The sequence below is a fragment of the Chinchilla lanigera genome, unplaced genomic scaffold (assembly GCF_000276665.1).
Source record: "Chinchilla lanigera isolate Chin_1 unplaced genomic scaffold, ChiLan1.0 scaffold00018, whole genome shotgun sequence".
In the NCBI taxonomy this organism is placed as follows: Eukaryota; Metazoa; Chordata; class Mammalia; order Rodentia; family Chinchillidae; genus Chinchilla; species Chinchilla lanigera.
The window spans coordinates 4294107-4309685 of NW_004955419.1; the positions used below are offsets into that span (position 1 = coordinate 4294107).

Here is a 15579-nt window from a genome sequence, read left to right on the forward strand (position 1 = left end):
GTTCTATTTTATTGTTGTATACTTTACACACTTGGAGTACAGCCAGGTGGAGAGATGATAGCATGCCTAATACTTTTAGCATCCACCATCCCATTTAGTTCTTGCCACAAATTACAGGTGACAGCACTGAGCTTCAGAGTGACCTGACCAAGGTTATGTGGCTGCTTGAAAGGCATGACCTGAACACAGATCCTATCCACAAAGTCTCTGGCCTTTCACTTTGACCTCCAAGAGTCCTCTCCAATTTTATTACTTCATGGGTAGTTTCCTGGGTGATAGACCTGCTGGGAGTTCCTGGAACAACCTGAGAAAATACTTTCAGGTGTTCTTACAAAAGTTTTATAAACATTAGGATTTTCACTGAACCCCTTCTATGATTTCTAGATCCTAGGTTTAAAAAAAAAAAATCTATCTTTACTAATTTTTTTTCTTCCATTATCATTATTATTATTATTGGTTTTTCTATATATGTGGTGCTGGGGATCGAACCCAGGGCCTTGTGCATGCAAGGCAAGAGCTCTACCACTGAGCCACATCCCCAGCCCCTTCTTCCATTATCAAGAACTACCCAAATCCAGCATTCCTCTCTTAGGACAGTTGGGCACAAATGTGGCACTACCTATCATTGGTGATTGTGCATGGGCAACTACTGAAGGCCAGAGGCTTTTCCTTCTGTCTTTTCACTCTTTTCATTCTTTCATCTGTGCTGATGGCTGGTGATTCTGCTGTGAATAAAGTGCTAGCCTTGTCTTTAAGGACTTCATGGTCTAGTGCATGTCGGAAACGGTCATGCTTGGAATGGCTAAAGTATGTTCACATGGTGCAGAGAGGCAGCAGGGAGTAGTGGAAGAGACTGGATGTGTATTCAAACTTGGATTTAATTTTAGGCAAGTTACTATTGAATTATCTTACACCTTTGTGTAAAAGGAAGTGATGATGATAAAAACCCCAATGGTACCTGATATCAATTCTAAATGAGAGCTGTTTTGGTAAAAATAATTTTTGGGGAAGAAATTCAATACATAAAACGTCCTGAAAAGCATACCTGGTTGCAGACAAAACTTATTATTAAAATTTAACCATTATTAGCAATTCAGACTTTTTCTTCTACAAATCTGAGGCTGAGTCAACATTAAGCCAGGTCCATAAATAAAGACAGAAATGTAAGTACAAATACACAGCATAGACTTTCTTATTCGGGGTGTACATTCACTAATATCCAATCAGGTTCTTCGGAAAGTTAGTTTAAATAGAAAGGAGAAATACATTTGGTTGTGCAGAAGCTGCACTTATTTTTCTCTTGTTGCTTGTTGTCTGCCTGTTAGAGTGCAGTTTATAAGCGACCATGTAGGTTATTTTCTCAGAAAGAAAACTGCCTCAAGACATCTAGGGTGTAATTTGTGACCGGATTAAGTTATGCCACCTTTGAAGTTGGTCACAGCCCAAAAGCACAAGAAGTTGTTCACAAAGGAGGCCACCAATTCTCCCTCTTTCTCTGTGCGCACCCGAGCAGTGAGACCCGCACAGTCCGTTTGGCACAGTGGCTACCCTCAGCTGGCTGGGGGCCCTCCTGCTGCTGGGCAGAGGATGCGCTGGAGCTCTCCTTAGAGCCAAGCAAAGCCCGCCTGCAGATCTGCTGGTGGTTAACTGGGGCCTTGTGACTGTGTACGATAGCCTGCTGTTTTAGTTGCAATATCTTTTCCTTAATATTTTCCATCTGGCCAGCAATGACCTATAAAGACAGACACAAACCAGGGTTTGAATTAAAAGGAGGGTGATGCTGAAATGCTTCCAAATCACACTCTAGAACCTGTGGTCCAGCAGCTGCCTTTGCTTGCATACTGGAGAGAAGGAAACTTTTCTCAAGTTGGTTTGCAAAGCACTGAGTCACATCAAAGACCTGAGCCATTCAGCTTTTAAGTATTTTAAAAGGCTTTATAAATTCCTTCCCTGAATGTCACTGAATTTTAACATTTAACCCACAGTTACACTACTGATATTGAAGATTTCTGAGTAAAAATATCACAAGGGTCACTAGAGCATTTCATATTCACCTTCTAAATTTTTTAGCGATTTCCAAAGCTTTAACAATTAGTGAAGCGTGTGGCATAATTGGTGTCATTGTACTCTAAGAGGCATCGCAGTTGCAGACATGTTTTACTGTAAAGTTGGCACTTTTTGAGATGGAGATTTTAAAAATGAGTAAGAGTTGCTTTTGAATTTATCTTTACTAAGAATTTCCCCGAACCTGATTTTGTTAAAAGAGCCAGATTGAAGACGTAGACAATAAAGCCAATTTCATGCTTTTGAGTCATTAGAAGGCAGTTGAAAATATTAGTCAAAACTGAAATGCAAGTTTGGATTTTGCCAATTTTCTGTTTGCTGTCCAGTCACTTGGGAATAACGCACATTTTTTTTTTTTTTTTAAATTACTGGATTCTTTTGGAAATGGCTGTTTTCTTTAGGTTTTTCTTCTCCCAGGATCTCCTTTACTGTAAGAGAGGTGAATTGCTTTTTGGAAGAGAACCTGTGCTCAGAGAGGTTACGGTTGGGCGTCTGTGGCACCGCCTTGAGGAAAAAGCTGGGGAGGCCTGGCCAGGCTTTTTGATACTCAGACCTTAAGTCCATGCTGCCACCTCCTGTCTGCATCCTGGCTTTCATGTTGAATCAACGAGGCTTCTCTTCTCAAGTCAGTAACCTCCTCCTCTCCCAGTTGTAAGCTCCTCTGTCCTTTCTTCCCTTCCCTTTTTCTCTTTCCCTCTCCCAGCTACTCTGAGTGGTTAACTCTTTGTGCCCAAGTTGAAGTTGGGTTTGGCCTGGAGCCAGCAGCTTGAAATATGGAGTTTAGTTTTCAGTACTGTAAAGGATGAAATTAAGAGGTTATATGCGCTTTTAGAAGTTGATTAGATATTACATAGGTGTGATCTCCAATATCCTTCCTCTCTCAGTGTCCTTTAATGAGTAGTACTTGTTTTATATTGTGGTTCTCAGTTTCTAAGTCTGAAGGTTAGGAGGAGAAATGCAGGTTAATTGGAGAAGCCTAAACGACTTTAAAAATGGAAATGAACACCGAGTGCTAAAAATACAAAGGGTTACACTAGTTCAGTGCCTTCAAGAAGAATAATGGAGAAAGGAAAATTTTGAATTTTGTTCTTTAATAATCTGGGCAGCAAGCAAAGATTACAGTAGAATAGGGTTAATGTTAGATATAACCCATTCACCCATTCAGTAAACATGGTTCAGTGAATATTTACTGCATTCTGCTGTGAACCAGACAATGCACTTGACACTGAAGTTACACAGTCAAACCAGTAATCTGAATGTGGTAATGTGTAAATTCTTGAAGGTAGTTCACATAACTTGGTGGGATGGGAATAAGAAGTGACTAAAAGGGCCACTAAGAGTGTCACGCATGTGTGTGGGGAACTGGGGAGGAATTGGCATAAGGAAGAGCATCAAGGCAGGTTTGAATACCAGAGGTAGAGGCCCAGAACTGAAGGACCACAGTGTTTCAACAGAGTGGCAAATCGTTCAGTGTGCCTGGAGCACACTCTAGCTCTGTGGCGAATGGCAGGAAGTGAGGTTAGGAGAGCCAGAGAACAAGGGTACCTGCCATGTGATAGGTCTGGGACTTGACCCTGGAGTCAGTGAAGACTGACCTGGAGTATCTTTGGTAGGGAGTGACATAATCACATTTATTATCATTTGGGCTCTAGTGTATAGGGACCAGTGAGATAAGAAGCTATGAAAACCTGTATTAAGGTAAGAGAAGAAGAAGAAAAGTTGGTGTGAAAATGAATGAGCAAGTTAGTGAGCTTGGAGTCTAGGGCAGAAGCCAGTTCTCACTTGATTACACACTTGGAAGGAGTACTGTTTATAATCTGATGTCTTGCGTTTTATACTTAAATGCTGAACACTTTGCTTTTTGAATACTCTAAAGATGTTGGATGCATGAATGAGTAAAGGCCATTTCTTTTAGCAGAGGTGACTGATGTAGTCTAATTCCATTTTCCCTAAACTAACACTGATTTGTTTGTGTTCCCCAAGTGTGTGCTCACAAACAGCAGAACAGAGGCAGCCCATGCATATCTAGATGGGATTTTAGACATTACTGTAGATGAGCAAGAGTCAGCTGTAAATAATCAGGGCCCAACCCATAAGAGAAAATGTTGACAGTGATAAAATTACCTCTGCCAAGATCAGTGTGAAGAGTTTGAATGTATTTTAAATAGGCCTGATAGTCAGAAAAGTGACCATGTGTAGTTGCTGGGCCTCATAAAAAGACTGTGTTTCAGTAAATGAAAGGATCAGAGGGGCAATTCTTCTGATCCTTTGCTAGATTGAGCTGGGTCCTCTACTTTGATTATATTTGAAGTTGCAGCCCCATTAATGAGAACATTTTAACTGGTCTCAGACCAGTCTTTCTTCCTCTTCTCTTTACCTTTGTTCATTTGGGGCCCGCTTTGTATCCTCAGAGTGCAGAGACCCTCCTCTGCTGAAGAATAAGAACACTTCCCTTTGGAGCTCTGGGGCATCAGAGATAGCTGCCTCTCTTGTCTCCCTGCCCCCACCCTCCCACCCCCTGCTTGTTTTTTTTAGGACTTATCTGATGTTTGGGATGGCAAGAACTCTTTTTTTCTCTCATGCCAGTGTATCATACCAGCTCTTGGGGCCCCTCCCCTGTTTGAATATGAGGTGATTTCAAACTATGTTTCCTTAATGAAAAGTTCTCATATTTGATGATCACAGTATGGAGGGATAGGGTGATGGTTGTCCATTTTCAGTATGGAAATTGAGTTAGGGCAAGTCTTTAATTATGAGTCATAGTTGTTATGGAGGTACAGTAAAAGAATAGGCCTTGCATCCACAGAGGAGTTCAAGGGTTGGTTTCCTCATTTATGTTGGACTGAGCCTCATTTTCCTTCTCTTTAAAGTAGGATTTATAGTACTAGCAGAGTCTCAGTGGCTATAAGGATGAAGATCAAATACGATAGTAGATATATAAGCACTAGCTCTGTGTTGGATGCCTGAGTACACCCAGGTGGGCAGCTGTCTTATGATTGTCATCTGCAGCAGGGACAGCGTAGTGCAGTGAGCAGGGAACAGGCTCAGAGGCCAGGACAGGATCTGAATCATGGCTCAACCATAGTCCAGCAATGTATGGAATGCTGAGCAAAGCACAGCCTCTCTGAGCCTTATGTGTAAAATGGGAGCAGAGATTCTGACTTTACAGGCAGGGCTGTGATGGATGACTGGAGAAAACCTAAAGTACCTAGTACAGAGTTTGGCAGACTGTCGGCGCTCTAGTTGTGGTCATTACTTTTATCTGAGCTCTACTTTACAAGGAACTTCCCTCCCCCCTCAACAAAACCTCTAGTTCAAATGGTATTCCAGTCTGGGGCCCAAATTTTGACTAATCTGAATGCTACTGCAGCAGAAGAGTGCCGAGGAGAGAATCATCCCAATGGCCTTCTGGACCTGGGTCATCTGAGAAGCAAAATGCAAGCATCCTACCCTCGGTATGCGTCTCGGCGGGAGGCTGTTGTTTCAACTGACTTGAGAAATTGCACTGAGTATGGAAAGGATGTCAGAACTTTAGCCAGTGCTGCAACTATAATCACATTATTTTGCTGCTGCTCAGCGGAGCTAAGAAAGCTTAAGAGTATTACCATCTGGGCAAAGCCAACCAATGGTGAACTGTGAACTGCTTACCAACTTAACAGAAACTCTTGCTACCTCATTCATTAATTAGGCCTTTATGGCACACCTTCTCTGGGTTGCTTGGCAACCATAATAGCAGTCATTAAATTCTGTCATTTTGTATTAACCCTTTGGCCCTAGGTGGATTGGGAGCCCCAACCTTAATACTAATGCATTTTACATTAGTACATCTACCTGGGAAATCCCATTCCCTTGACACTGCAACTGTAAAGAGCAAATAGCCAGAGTCCAAAACAGAAAAAATTTCCTCTTTTTTCCTTCACATTAATATATGTGCTTTTTTAAGGCTTTCCAAAATTTATCTGTCAGGACGGAGACCATTTCCCAATTTGCTGACAGACAAACATAACATATACCCAGCAAGATGAAAAGACAGCTAGTTTCCCAGAAAACAGGAGCTGCCTGTGACTTCTGTGGGTTTGTGGAGGAAGGGGCTAGTGTGAAAACCAGATGGGAGAGTTGTTAAGAGTGGTATGTTTCCAAAATTGCCTTTGTAGCTGCTTTGCAGAAATTTGGACCATGCGTGCTGCAGGGACAGGGGCCATTCCAACAACGCGCTGTTTGGTATTTCAGTGACGGATTAGAAAGTAGGGAACAAACTGTGTACTCTGGCAGAAGCCGCAAGGAACTGGAGTGGCCACAGGCATCCTCCGGGAGATTGTCAAAGGCTCTTACAGTGCTTTGCCCTTTGGGTTATTCAGAATTACATACACATAAAGAAAATATATAAAAACCCTGAATTAAATAGGGTTTAGGAATTTTAAATGGTGTGTCCTCTTTTCTTGAATGAACTGAGATGATGTCAGATGTGTGCCCTGTAAGTAATGTAATTCAGTTTTACAGAGATATTTATTTTTCTCTGAGTGGAAAAATAGGAAGGAAATTATGTTTTGTTAGACAAACCTAGGTTTGAATCTCCACTCTGGCCAGGATGTGTGATTTTGCACAGTGGCTTTCTCTCCTGAATTCCATTTTCTTATGTGTGGAATAAAGACCACCATTCCCTTTCACAGTATTATTATGGAGACTAAATGAGTTATACTGTAAACATCTTGTCAGGGCATAGACCATTCATTCTTTCAAGAAACAACCACTGGAACTACAGGGGTGATCAGGAAACTCCACTCTCATGATTTTACAGAAAGGTTTAGTACCTGATCTCCTTTTCCCTCAGTTTACCATTGAGGATCAGGTAAGGCTTTACTTGCTCCAGTTATCTAACCCAATCTGAGAGTAGTGCTCTGGTCACTTGACTATGGTGTGATAGACTGTCATTTAAATTTTATATGTAATACTGTCCAGCATTGCTGAGTTTCTTGGGCTACAGTTTGACTATATATTTACTCCTAGCATAATTTGAATAGTAACTTTAATAGGCAAAAGTGGAAGTAAGAAGTAGTCATATTCACTCAATCAGTTATATGCATCACACTTAAAAAATTAGATGATACATTTGCATTTAGGGTTTATGTGATTATAGTAAGGTGACCCCCTCGTTCATTGGGAAGTTTAAAAATTTACTCCTCATGCCTCTGTCCCACCAAGCATGTATGTGATACTTAGAGCATTTGGGATTTTAAGTGGCTACTGTTTGTTAACAAAGCGGTAACTTCCCTGAAGGAGTTTTGTGAGCTGGTAGAATTCACAAAGGCAATTAATTTTGTTCTTCGGAGCAATGCCTCCACTGTATTAGTTTGCACTTTATGCAAGCTTCAATGATAACCCTGGAGCCAGTGGTACCATGATCCGATTTGATATTTAGTTTTGATTTTATTAGTAGTTGTCTTTAATGGATGTCTTGTCATGTAGGTTTCCTGATTATTAGTAATTTAAATTGACTCTGAGAATGAAAGGAAACCACAGGCATGAAACTGATGGACTGTGACTGCAGCGGGCTACAGCTTTCAAGGCAGCTGTGATGCCTCGGCAGGCTCCCTCACTTCCCCCGCTCTCTTTTGAGGCTTTGAACACTCTTTCAGCTAATGCCGAAAATGAGAGCTTAATACTGTTACTATATAGGAACCTTTAAAAGCAAATGGACATTGTGAGTGTTCCTTTCTCTTTGAAGGTAAGTGTAGTCCATAGGCCCACTCTCTTCTTGATCAGCTCTAATTTGACCCAGGAGTAGAGATCTGTGAAGATGCTAACTGAAAAACAATGATTGCAGGAAAAGTAATTTTCCTTGTTCTCCTGCTGTATTTCCCCACCACTCTCTAGGATTGCTTGCAGTGTCTTGGTAGAGGGGATAGATGAGAATGTTCATTGTTCTATGGGCTTTTGGTAGTGGTCAATCACCATATATGTCCTACAAGGGACCGCGCCTTGGAATGGTCTAGGGCAGCACAAGTTTTACTCTTCTAGTGTACTTGTGACTGTGAGACTCAACGCTAAAGCATTACCTCCCCACTGCTTCCCAGAACCCCCACCTTGGAGTTGATGTCCTAGAGCAGTGATAGCAAACCTTTTGGAATTTTCGATAATAAACACCCAGCTGTGGCACACATGCCATAGTTTCACCACCACTGCCCTAGACTCGAGGCACCTCAGTTTAGACTTAACTCATTTTGAATTCGGGGATTTTTCTGCTTAAATAATATCTGAAAGTCAACTCTGTATAGATTACTAAATAACCTTACTTATTAACCAAGCACATGTTAAGCATCTACTTTGTTCAGACATTGATATGGGTGAATTAATGAAGGAGAGAATTATTATGTGAGTGAATAATTGCAAGAAAGAAGGAGCTGCACTTTCTTCAGGCAACTCAAAACCTCTGACACTTGGTCTGACCAGGGCTGTTTTCATGCGTGTTAAGTTTTAGAACCTCATGCCGTTGTGATGTGCTGCCGGCCCAGGGCCTCTAAGCCACAGAGTTATTTTTTGCATCAATTTTGTGTTTCTCTTCATTCATATTCATTCATTTGTTCATTCATTCATTCATACTCATTCATACACATACACAAGTGTATATGCACCCCCCTCACTAACAATAGATTGTGGGCAAGATAACAGTTAGATTGTGAGCAAGATATTTTAGAATTCAGTGAAAAAATATTTTTTAACAGTTAGTGCAATCTGATATGGAGAAATGTATGCTCCTGTCAGCCAGTCTGGAACCTTTAGAATGAAATGTTTTTGTTTTGCCTGTTCCCTCCCCCCATTTTCCCCATTGTCGTGTAGTTATGGTCACCTGCAGCATGTGAATATGAAATTGTGCTGTTTGTCTTATGTCAGCATACTCTGGATGCCTAATAGTAGGGCTAACTCTGACAGTGTTTCTCCCCCAGCCTAGTAGTAGACAACATGGCCTGAAGAACCACCTGTATTCCTTCTCAGCCTCCCCAGCCACTGGGGTTGGTGTCTGTGACGAGCAGGGCCAGCTGCAATGGGAGAGGATGCCAGTCTCAGTCCATCAGAATGGCTTTGGAGGATTCTGCTGATTCCCAAGGGTGTGTGCTGGTCACCACGCAAGCTAGTCCAGATGGCCCAGCATTGTCCAGCCCTCCACCCTACTTTGTCTTTCTTTAACTGATCAATTCTAGTGGGCCCACTGGGCAAGGATGCTTCTAATTATGCACGTTAATTTTTAAGTATTATTAAAAGTAAATTCCAGTTATTAAATGGCTTTTCTTTATAAGCCATTGCGCTTGCTTTATAAAGGGGCATTGTTTTGTGATTTTTACTCCTGTCCCAATGTGAAAACGTATAGTGGCAAAGTCAGACTGATGTAGAGTCACTTCTCAAGTGTATCTTTTCTGAACTGTGTGACCTTGACTGCGATATTTTACCTCTCTGAATTTTAGTTTTCCTATTGATGGTAATAATAATTACTGTCCTCATTACTGTTAGAAATATAATGTACATAAGAGTTACTGGCATCATCCAGCATTCAGGGTAGTCTAGTTCTTTTAAAAAACTCTCCTTCTCTTCATTTTAAATGTATTAATTGCTATTTACTTGATTTGTGAGAAAATGGTGCAGTTTAAATGCCCCAACAAGGAGTTTATGTAAGGGAATGATGAAAAGCCCACAGTCCTGTGGCTTTCCTCCTTCGAGCAGTTGCTGTGGAGAAATGGAAATGCTGTTCTGAACTGACCTGAGCCAGTGGTCCCAGGCTCTAATCTCTGATTCCCAGATGATAACAGATGTCTCTTAAGTGATTCCAGGTGTTCTGAACATAGTGAAATCTCTTATCTGCCACATCCACAGTTACTCCTTAAAGTTCTTTTATATTACCTCTTTAGTAGTATTTGAAGGATTGGGATTCCTTGACAGCTGCTGGAACTCTAACTCCCTACTTGAAGGGACTGTGCTTTCAGTCCTCAGGTGATCTGTGGACTTTCATGCTATACTGTTTGATTTAGTCCCACATGCCAAATAGTTTTAATATGTTCTCTTTTTTCATTAAACAGATTTTGTCATGTCTAAGAGATTTCCTGCCGGTAGCAGGTATAACTTTTTCTCACCATCAAGGCATTCCCTGCCCCTTGTTAACTCTCGGCCAGGGATTTTCGCATACTTCTCTTCAGAATATTCCTGTTGGCATCATCTAGGCAGTGAAGCTTTCCCTGACCACCTTCAGAATTCAGTACTCCCTCTTCCATAATTTAGAGAGTCTTATGCATACTTGTAGTTTCAGGCCTTTAAAGGCTCATTTTTAGTTTGCGGGGGTGGGGGGAGATTCTCATTTGTCAAATCTGAGCTTCTGTAGCAGGAGCTGAGGTATTTAGATAGAACTTTCTGCCAAATTAAATATGTTGGAAATTTGGAAGACAGAGTGATGCAGTTACAGAGTTGAACTTGATTAATAATCCCCCAGTTCTATATTTTAATGCCATTTTAACCTTGGGCTTGTTACTTAGTCTCTGAGTCTTCTTATACTAGGCTGTATTTCTTTTGTTTGTATCCTCTTCTGAGCTCATTTTTTTTTTTTTTAAAGTAACATTTCTGTGTTGTAACAGAAGGGGAGAAAGGATGGTTACAGAGTTGTATACATACATCTGGTACCTAGCCGGTCTTATCGTCATGGTAGCAATGCCAGCTATGTTTATGACATGTTTACTCTATGCCAGGCACCATTCTTTTCTTTTGTTTGTTTCTTTTGAGACAAGGTCTCATTGCATAGTTCAGGCTAGCTTTGAACTCACTATGTGGCCTAGGCTGGGTTTGAACTCGTGGCAATCCTCCTACCTCGGCCTCCTGAATGATGCCATTATAGGCCTGCACCACCATGTCTGGCATCAGGCACCATTCTTAATGTACCATGTGTGCTTATCTTTTTAAACTTTCAGTGAAACTCTGAAGTTGACATTACTATTATCTCTAACTTAGAAATGAATAAACAGGAGTACGAAGAGGTTAAGTAACTTATCATGGTTCTGAGCTAGAATAAGGATATGGGTGATCTGACTCTAGTACACAGTCGTCCAGTGGTATTCCATCTTTGTCAAATGAACCAATGAATGTATTGTTTTAAAGCTGAGGTAGTTCCTGTCTGATAGCTTCTTTTTTCTTGAAGTGGATGATGAGATCAGATACTAAAAGGAAAAGATTATGTGGGGATTAGAAGTTTGAATGGGAAAAAAAAAAAAGTTTGAATGGGTACAGAAAAGATTTCAAATAGTCATGTCATCCACCTAATGAAAAAAGAATAGTTAGATAATGCTTTAGGCTTAGTTGATATTGTAGACTTTATAAATGTAGGAGTTTTACAGGTACAATATGTTTGTGTGGGATTTTTTTCTCCAGTCATGCGTATCAGCTAAATGTAGGCACAGAGAAGGTGAATAGTTGGATTATTCAGAGATAAGACATTTCCATATATGAGTGATGAAGGAAGGAGGCATGAATCTTTAGGGTCTTGATATGGACCATACACCTAAGCTAGACAAGCAGGAGTGGAGTGTCTGAACCATGGAGAGAATAAAGAAACTGGCAGTGACTGGATTAAGAACAGGTAAGTAGGGGTCATAAGAAGAGCAGACATCATGAGTGGGAAACTTGATTCACAATTGGGGGGACTTAATTAGAGATTTCAGGGGCAAGGTAGGTTTGATAATGTGGTGGCACACACCTGTAATCCCAGCACTGGGGAGGCTGAAGCAGGAGGATCACTGTGAGCTCAAGGCCAGCAAAACCCTGTCTCAAAAGAAAAAAAAAAAAAAAAAAAAAGACTAAAAGAGGAGTGGCTGAGATGTAGATAAAAAGGTGATCAGAATGTTCATGTGGTTATTTCTGCAGTGGGTATGCAGTGGGTAGTATTTCATTCACAACAGTAGTAGAGTTGAAAGACATTATTTCATTCACCCGTAAATATTAATGTTTATTTATTTTGTGTTGACGGGGATTGAAGTGCCACCACTTTGCTACATTCCTAGCTCCATACATTTATTTTTAATTGACAAAAGAAAATTATATCTGTTTATGATGTACAAGTATTGATACATGTGTCCATTGTGGAATGCCCAAATCAAGCTATTTGTTATATGAATATTAAGACACATTTATTCCTTTTTCTATAAACATTCTCAAATGTTTACTTATTATAATAGATCAGAGAGATACATGGACATGATATTTTCTAAAGCTTTTTAGTTAGATTATAATTTTTTAAGGTGGTATACATTGTACCTAGCAGCACAGAAAAATTTTAGTTTCTTAAAAGCTCAAACCAAATTTATATGATGCTGAATTGTTTTTTAAATGAGCCTTCATTAGCTGACTCAACAGTGCAGTTGTACTCCAGTGGTTCTCTCTTCTTGGCAGGAGAGTGACTAGAAAGGATTCCCTAGAGTGGTAGTTCTGTTGAACTCAGCCTTTAGAATTCAGCATTCAAACTCTGATAGTGATTTGCAGTTGATTGTTGCCTGTAACGAAACAAAAGGCCCTCACAACTGTTATTATGTGTTGTCTTGTTATAAAATGTTGTTGGCAGTGTAAAAAGACAAAACAAGACAAATACAAAAAAAACTCTTGTATCATAATACCCCATTATTATCTTTGTTTTTATCTCGTTAGATGCATCCTTTTTAATTAATGAAAAGCATTTTTATAATGAATGAAAATAAACATCTCAGTATTATTTACATAGCTAGGAAGTGCTTTGGTACCTCTTGGTTTTGTTGAAGATTTGGACGTCAGCATGATGTGATGAAAAAGAGCACTAATGTTGAAATCTGAAAGACCAGGTTCAAGTACTAGCTTTTCCAGCCGCTGGCTACAGGAGAAAAGTTACTAAACCTTGTTAAGTGTCAGATTCTTTACCTCTAGTGGTGATTCTTAATTTGTTGAGTTGTGCTTAGTGTAGGGAATTGTCTGGCATATAGTAATGGCTGAAGGAATGTTAATTTCTTTCTGATGCCTCTCTCTATTATTTCAGTGCACTTTAGGTCATTTGTTTTGGGGGAAATCCTGATTTTTAAAGTTTCTTAGAAATTCTTAGTAACAGTGTGCCATACAATTTCCAACTTTCATCAGTGTGGTCGGCTTTTAGGTGAAACTCCAGTGGGTGCTCTCTGCGGTGTGGTTCACAGTAGGTACATTATATTTGCTAGAATTGTCCCCTGTGGAGGTTAGGATCTATAGGTGGCCCATTGTTAACCACCAGGCCATGTATCAAGTAGATGGTAAGTTTTGATGCTAAAGGAAGGTGGGTATTTGCAGAAAACAGGAATATGAGAATGTGAGGGATACAGATGGGTGGAGAATAAGGAGCCTCAGCCATTGGCTCTCTGAGGTTAAACTCAAAATGTGGCAAAGCAGAATCAGTGCCAGGCCAAACATAGCAACTGAAGGGAAATCAGACTGTGGAGAATGAGGCAGGGCAGGCTTTCGAGTGAAGTTAATCCTTGATCATTACAGGAATTCCATCCAAAAGGCAACAGAACAAAGAACATAACTTCTCACCTAGAAAGTGGGTCTGGTTTTCAGAGAGGGATAGGTGCAAGCTTGGGAAAGACAACTCCTGGGAACTGAGCAGGCTACATTGTAGAGGGGCCAGTAAGCTGGCAAGAGACATGTCTGCTCCATTTAGGCCTTGTCCCTGGCAGGGCTGCAGAAATGCTGGCACCTCCACTTTTAGACAGAGAACAGCTCGACCAGTTTCATTCCTGCTGGGTATGGAGTGACAGTTCTTGATATGCTGACCAGCTGGCTCAAGGTCAATTCCAGGAGAGCAGTAGGCAGTCGTCTGTAGCCAAAAGGGCTGAGGCCAGGGTAATTATCCCAGCACTGGAGATAAATTTCAAGCCCAACCTGCACTCATTTTATCTATTTATGTGAAATACTTGAAAGTGAAGTATCTGAGCCAATGATATCACGGAGAAATCGAGTCATATTGTTAAGTGATTAGAATCCAGTTTCAAGTAAAATTCAGGCCTTGGGAATGCTGAGAATGCTAAAAGAGGAAAAAAGGCTCCATGAGTTTTTACTTTAAAAAAAAAAATTATTGTTGGTTGGTTCATTGCTCATCCAGCTTTCCCTGCCAAGTTAAAGATGCTGCAAGAAAACAGAAGAAAACTTAATATAACCTTACCACTTACATGCAACAATAACATATTCTTTTTTTTATTTTAAAGAGAGTAGTAAATGAGAAACAAACAAAACATAGAACAGTAGCAGCATACCAGTATCACGAACATAAACAAGTTAAAACAAGAACATTCAAAGTGGTACAGGGTCTGAAGACAAAATAATACGAATCAACAGTGGTTGTTACATTACATATCGCTATCCTCAGCTACACTGCTCGGATTACCAGATGTAAGAATGAAAGATTGCTCAAACCATTAAAGAGAATAAGAAAATAATGCTTCGATAAAGCTTTAGAGATAATACAGAGTTTCATTAGACAAGATGGTAGGAGTTCACCATTGTAATTCCATTGCATATTGTTACCTTCAAATCAGTTGCTCAGACCACCAGACACAAGCATGCAAAATCGATTAGAACATAAAAAATTGTAAGCATTAACTGTTCATTTCAATATACCATCAGACATCAGCAATACAGTTATCACAACTATTCATATATATATTTATGTTTTGCCTTCCTTCTTTCTTTTTTCTTCTTTCCCTCATTCCAGTCGTTTCTTCCTTTGACCAATTTCTTTCCCTTTCCTATCATCTATTGTACATTTTGAGTTTTACCTAGTCTTTCAGGTTGCTACATCGAGACAATATGATGTTTACACATCTGGGTCTGATTTATAATAACATATTCTTTTAGTGGTTTTTTTGCATGCACTTATTATACTTTATATGTGGTTGCTTAAAATTTATTTTCTAAGTCATGAATAGATCAGGGCTCTGAAATAAACATGTTACATACCAAGAGGAGGAGGAAGAGGAGGAGATAACCAATAATCCCATCTATTCAGGGAATTCATAAATAAATCTGGGCTCTGAAATAAACATATAGCATACCAAGAAGAGGGAGACAGGGAGAGAAAGGGCAGGAAGAGGAGATAACCAACAATCCCATCTACTCAGAGAATTTTGGCTTCTAAAAATATTATGCAAACAATACAGGGATATTTTCTTGCTGTATAACTAAAATAACAAACAGTACAGTTATAATGCCAGTCTTCTCTAACCACCTCTCAATTCCAGTCCTCTATCCACATCAGAAATTTTGTACACAAATGTTACTTGTATTAGTTGATGCATATGGGCGAATATATCTGGAATATAGGAACAAAATGAATACCTGAGAATCTACTGTTCAACTTTAGAATATGATGATAACATTAAAACTACTGTTGGTGGTCATACAGGTTGTTTCTGGTCCCCTCTGCCACTTCTCCTTTTTTTTTTTTTGCCCACTTTAACAAACACAGTATGAGTAATCAAAAGAGAAATT

The 15579-nt window shown here is 39.9% G+C and overlaps 1 protein-coding gene across 2 annotated transcripts in view; it reads left to right on the forward strand.

The window, feature by feature from the left end:
* Dennd1a (DENN/MADD domain containing 1A) overlaps positions 1-15579 on the forward strand; it is a 484908-nt gene that overhangs the window by 174012 nt on the left and 295317 nt on the right. The gene's annotated exons all lie outside the window — the stretch shown is intronic.